We start from the raw sequence: 5,497 nt of genomic DNA, 5'->3' as shown, positions 1-5,497 counted from the left end.
GCCCCTGCCAGGGCCCCTCCTCGGGCCCCGGCGCCCGCAAGGGCACCGGCTCCCGCAAGAGCCCCGGCCCCCGGCCGGGCTCCTGCTCCAGCGAGGGTCCCCGCTCCCGCGGGGCCCGAGCCAGGCAAATGGTGCCCCATACACCAGACCAGATGGCACGACCTCACGGAGTGTCGTACGGTCAAAGGCCTCGTCGAGCAGCGCCAGAGGGAGCGCGACGAGTCCCGCGGGGGAGGCGACGCTGAGGCCGCCCCCGACAACACCGAGCTCGGCTTTCAGGAGCCTGAGCATGCCGTCGCCTTCATCGACGGAGGCGCCTACACGCCTTCGTCACGTTGTGGCATCAAGGTCATGCGGCGTGAGGTGTGCTCGGCAACCCTGAGCGAGGAGGCCGCCAGGCCCCTGAGGTGGTCGGACGCCCCGATCACGTTCAGCATGGCCGATCACCCCGCGAGTACTGCAGCCGTGGGGCGACTACCCCTGGTGGTGTCCCCCACCGTCTGCAATGTCAAGGTCGGCAGAGTGCTGATCGACGGTGGTGCAGGCCTCAACCTCCTCTCCAAGTAGGCTTTTGAGAAGCTACAGGTGTCCTCCAGGCGCCTAAGGCCGTCGCTCCCCTTCTGCGGAGTGACCCCCGTGCACTCCCTGCCCCTCAGGCAGGTCGAGCTACCCGTGACCTTTGGGAGTCGGGACAACTTCCGCACGGAGAGCGTCCTCTTCGACGTAGCGGAGCTCCCCCTCCTCTACAACGCCATCCTCAGGCGTCCGGCGCTCGCCAAGTTCATGATGGCCGTGCATTATGCGTATCTCACGGTTAAGATGCCGGGCCCAGCGGGCCCCATCTCCGTGATCGCCGACTCCGGCGGCGCCGTCTCCTGCGCCGAGCAGTCGTACATGGCTCTGGTTTCAGCGCGGGCCGAGGTCGAAGGCTGCACAGGGGGCCCGGGACCCTCTTCATCCAAACCCCGACTCGCCACCGACGCCTCTGTTCCAACGAAGGAGGTCGTGGTGGGCGAAGGCGCTACCCAGGTCGTCCGGATCGGCGGTAACCTGGGCAGCAAATAGGAAAGCGCGCTCGTCACCTTCCTTTGGGCTAACGCAGACGTGTTTGCCTGGCAACCGTCCGACATGCCCGGGATCCCTAGGGAGGTGATCGAGCATCACTTGGCGATGCGCCCGGACGCCCGCCCGGTGAAGCAGAAGGTCCGGCGGCAGGCGCCTGAGCGCAGGAGTTTATCCGGGAGCAGGTATGCAAGCTCCTTGACGCCGGATTTATCCGAGAGGTCCTCCACCCCGACTGGTTGGCAAATCCAGTCATCGTCCCGAAGGCCAACGGCAAGCTCCGCATGTGTGTGGACTACACCGACCTAAATAAGGCTTGCCCTAAAGATCCCTTTCCCTTACCTCGCATTGATCAAATTATAGATGCAACTGCGGGATGCGATCTTTTATGCTTTCTAGATGCAAACTCTGGGTATCACCAGATCCGCATGGCCGTAGGGGACGAGGAAAAAACTGCTTTTACCACTCCGGTGGGGACTTACTGTTATATGTCAATGCCTTTTGGTTTGCGCAACGCTGGATCCTCTTTCCAGCGCGCCATTCGCATTACTCTTGATTCACAGGTTGGCCTCAACGTTGAGGCTTACATCGACGATCTCGTGGTCAAAACCCGAGACCGCGCCACCCTGCTCGAGGACCTTGCCGAGACTTTCAACAGTCTCCACACCACCCGCCTCAAGCTCAACCCCGAGAAGTGCGTCTTTGGGGTACCGGCGGGCAAGCTCCTCGGTTTCTTGGTTTCTGGCCGAGGAATCGAGGCCAATCCAGAGAAGATCCGGGCCATCGAGCAGATGCGACCCCCGGCTCGACTCAAAGAGGTCCAGCATCTCGCCGGCTGCATGGCGGCCCTCGGGCGCTTCATCTCCAAGCTCGGGGAGCGAGGGCTCCCCCTCTTCAAACTTCTGAAGAAGATCGGTCGTTTTGACTGGACACCGAAGGCCGAGCAGGCCTTCCGCGATCTGAAGAAGTACCTCACCTCACCACCCATGCTGGTGGCTCCCTCCGAAGGTGAGCCCCTACTGCTCTACGTTTCGGCCACTCCTCAGGTCGTGAGCATGGTGCTGGTGGTGGAGCGTGATGAGTGCGCGGGGCCAGGTGCTGGGTCCCAGCTCCCAGTGGCCCCCGAGCACTCACCCGTCCTCGCGGCTCCCCCCGAGCAAGGGGTCAAGCCCGAGCACTCTGCTCCTCCCGACCAGGGAGTCGAGCCCGAGCACCCGGCCAGCCCCGACCATGCCGCCGAGCCTGGGGGCTGTAGCAGCCCCTCGGGTAAAGCCGCCATCCGGGCCCACCGGGTACAGCGACTGGTGTACTTCGTCAGTGAAGTCCTCCGGGAGGCTAAAACAAGGTATCCCCAGGCTCAGAATCTGCTCTACGCCGTGCTCATCGCTTTCCGGAAGCTGCGCCACTACTTTCAGGCGCACAAGGTCTCGGTGGTTACCACGTATCCACTGGGACCCATTCTTCGGAACCGGGAAGGCACCGGGCGTGTTGTCAAGTGGGCAGTGGAGCTGGCGGAATTTGACCTGCACTTTGTCAGTCGCCAGGCGATCAAAAGCCAGGCGCTCTCTGACTTCGTGGCAGAATGGACACCCGTCCCCGAGATCGTCCCAGAAGAGATCTCTGCCTATCCCGGGCACGACGCGCCTGGGTACTGGGTCATGCACTTCGACGGCTCCCTCTCGCTGAAAGGCGCAGGGGCCGGAGTGGTTCTCACCTCCCCAATGGGTGAAGAGCTCCGGTACGTCGTGCAGTTGCAGTTCCGCGCTTCCAACAACATGGCGGAATATGAAGGTCTCATCGCCGGCCTCCGGGCTACGGTGGGGCTCGGGATTCGTCGCCTCCTGGTCAAAGGGGACTCCCAACTGGTGGTCAACCAGGTATTCAAGGAGTACCAGTGTCACGGCCCAGAGTTTCTAAACACGTAATTAAGTGCTAATGAGCATCATTTGTTTTCGTTTTGAGCCACATAGACTTGCAGTGTGGATTAAACCGAATTTAATTGAACTGGGTTTAACTGATGCGTTGTGAAGCATCTCCTAAAAATTCTATGGAACATAGGGCCGGTGACAATTTTAGAAATTAGTAGGTGCCTGGAGGAGAATATAAATGAATTTTCCCAAATTTTTGGGGATAATTTTATAGGCATAAAAATCAACACAAGTTAGAAAAGCTTGTCTCTTTGGAGAATTTTCATTTGAATTTGGTGCAAGCTTTTTGGGTCAAACAAGGTAAAATGGATTGTTCATGATTTATAGAAGCCAACAAAATTTGTTCCACAAATTTTAGACCACAGTAAGACCTCCACCTTGATAACCAAAGTGGTGAAGATATTTTTTGCCGGCCGGTTACTGTTCATCGGCCCCGCGTGTCATCCCCTTCGCACGCACACGGCTCTGCTCCCCCTTCTCCCGCTCTCACAGAGCAAGCGGCGGCCGCCTTTGTTGACTTCGGTGGCCAGGCCACGTTGCCGGAAGCCCGGACACGGCGCCGTGTCCTTATCTTCCCCTCCCCGCCCTCTTCTCTCTCTCTCTCTCTCTGCTCCCTCTCTCGCGCGGCCGGAAAGCAAAGCGCAGAGCACGCTTACACGCACTGGCCGCCGGCCAAATCACCGCGCCGCCGGCGTTTTCCGCCGAGCCTGAGCAAGGTAGAGCACAGAGGGAGGTCGCCAAGGCCCTCCTCCGCCGTTTCCCCTCCTTCCCCGGTCGTTTCCCGCACGGGTTGGAGCAGCCCGCACCTTCTTCCCCAACGGCGGCAGCCGAGCTCCGCCGTCCTCCGTCGCCCCGCTATTCTACAGCCTCGCCAGCCTAAACCGCTGCACGGTGAGCTTCCCCATACTCCTGTACGCCTTATGCGCGCGCCGTCTTCTTTCTGTCCCGTCGCCGGCGCGGTGTTCCGTGGTGGTTGAGTCGCCGCCGCCTCCCCACGCACGCCGCCGGTCGGGTCGCCATCGAGCTCGTTGGTCGGGAAGCGCGCCGTTAGCTCTACGCGCTCGCGTAGAACGTATTGGTGTGCTCGGCCGGGCTTATTGCGTCGCCGTTCGCCGTCGGCGTGTCAAAGCTGTGCCGCCGCTGTGCTAGTTTTGCCCCTCGCCGCCGCTCGCCGTGCTCCGGCCGTCGCCGGCGTCGACGTGTGCCCCCACCGTGACCGCGTGCTCGCGCTAGTGCCGTTTTCGCCCTCGGCCGAGCCGTGCAGGCTGCCGCTCGCCGCCGGTAGCCACCACAAGGGCCACCGGCCGTCCTCCATTTGCGCGCGCGCAGCTGCCATGGCAGATTTTGACTTCGGTCAAGGGAGCCGGCCCCACCGGTCAGTAACTGGGGCTGGAACGGTGCCGGTAGAAAAAGGTGTGGGCCCATTTGAATATTAGAGAAAATCGGAAATTGCGAAATGAATATCTGTTGAGTTGATAAATCGGCTGAAAACTTGAAAAATGCATAGGAAATTTTGTAGAGCTCCAAAATTCATGAAACCAATTTTGTTGGTTTTGTTGTAACATGATCTATCCATTAAAAATACCAGTAGCCATGAAATGTGTGCTGTGAATTATTGAGTTAATGAAATATGTCTAGGCTTTGATAATTCATAGTTAAAGTTTGGTATTTCCAAAATTGATGAATCTAATTTTGTTGGCCTTGTATTGTCATACTCTGCACATGAAAAATACTAGGTGTTGTGAAATGTATAATTAAATTTGTTCAATTAATGAAATGTGTTTAATCTTCAATAATTCTTAAACAATTTTTGAGAAGTCCAAAATTGGTAAATCCAATTTTGTCAATCTTGTTAAATTATGCCATGTTCTTTAAAAGTGCTAGGGTTTATGAAATGCTTACTGAGGATTAATGAGTTGTCAAAATGGTTTTAATTTTTAAGCCTTTCATATTTGGTTGGTCCATAAATCGAGTTGTGTAAATCCTATTAGTGGGTTCCCTATTCACTTAGAAGAGTTACCCTCGTGTTAAGTATAGTTAGTTTTCTTTTAGACTTAAGCTTAGAGTTTAGCTTAATCCATCTAGGAAGTTGTTAAATGCTAAACAGTAGTTCAGATAAGGAAATCCTTAAGGCTTTTAACTCATGGCATAAGTGCATTGCATCTCCACTGTTGTCTTACAGTGAAGCATCTTTCATTACATGTCATTCATATTCATTACATTGCATGCGTGATTCTTTTAGGGAACTTCGACCCGGCGAACGAGGCGAACGAGGCTGTCCCCGGAGGTTCCCGCAGTGGTGATTGTGACTCGGGTAGCTGTGAGCAGCAGCTAGGGCAGCAAGGCAAGCATCGTTCATATTGCACCGTGTCTACTTAAAAATTTAATATGTTATCTACGCTTATGTATACATTGCATGTGTCGGGTACCGAGTTGGGTAGAACCTATGCCGATGTATTATCCCATTTTGGTCACGTGTCATGTGTTGTTCCTAGGAGCCTAGTGGT

The sequence above is a fragment of the Phragmites australis genome, chromosome 8, assembly GCF_958298935.1.
Source record: "Phragmites australis chromosome 8, lpPhrAust1.1, whole genome shotgun sequence".
In the NCBI taxonomy this organism is placed as follows: domain Eukaryota; kingdom Viridiplantae; phylum Streptophyta; class Magnoliopsida; order Poales; family Poaceae; genus Phragmites; species Phragmites australis.
This window is presented reverse-complemented; position numbering follows the sequence as displayed.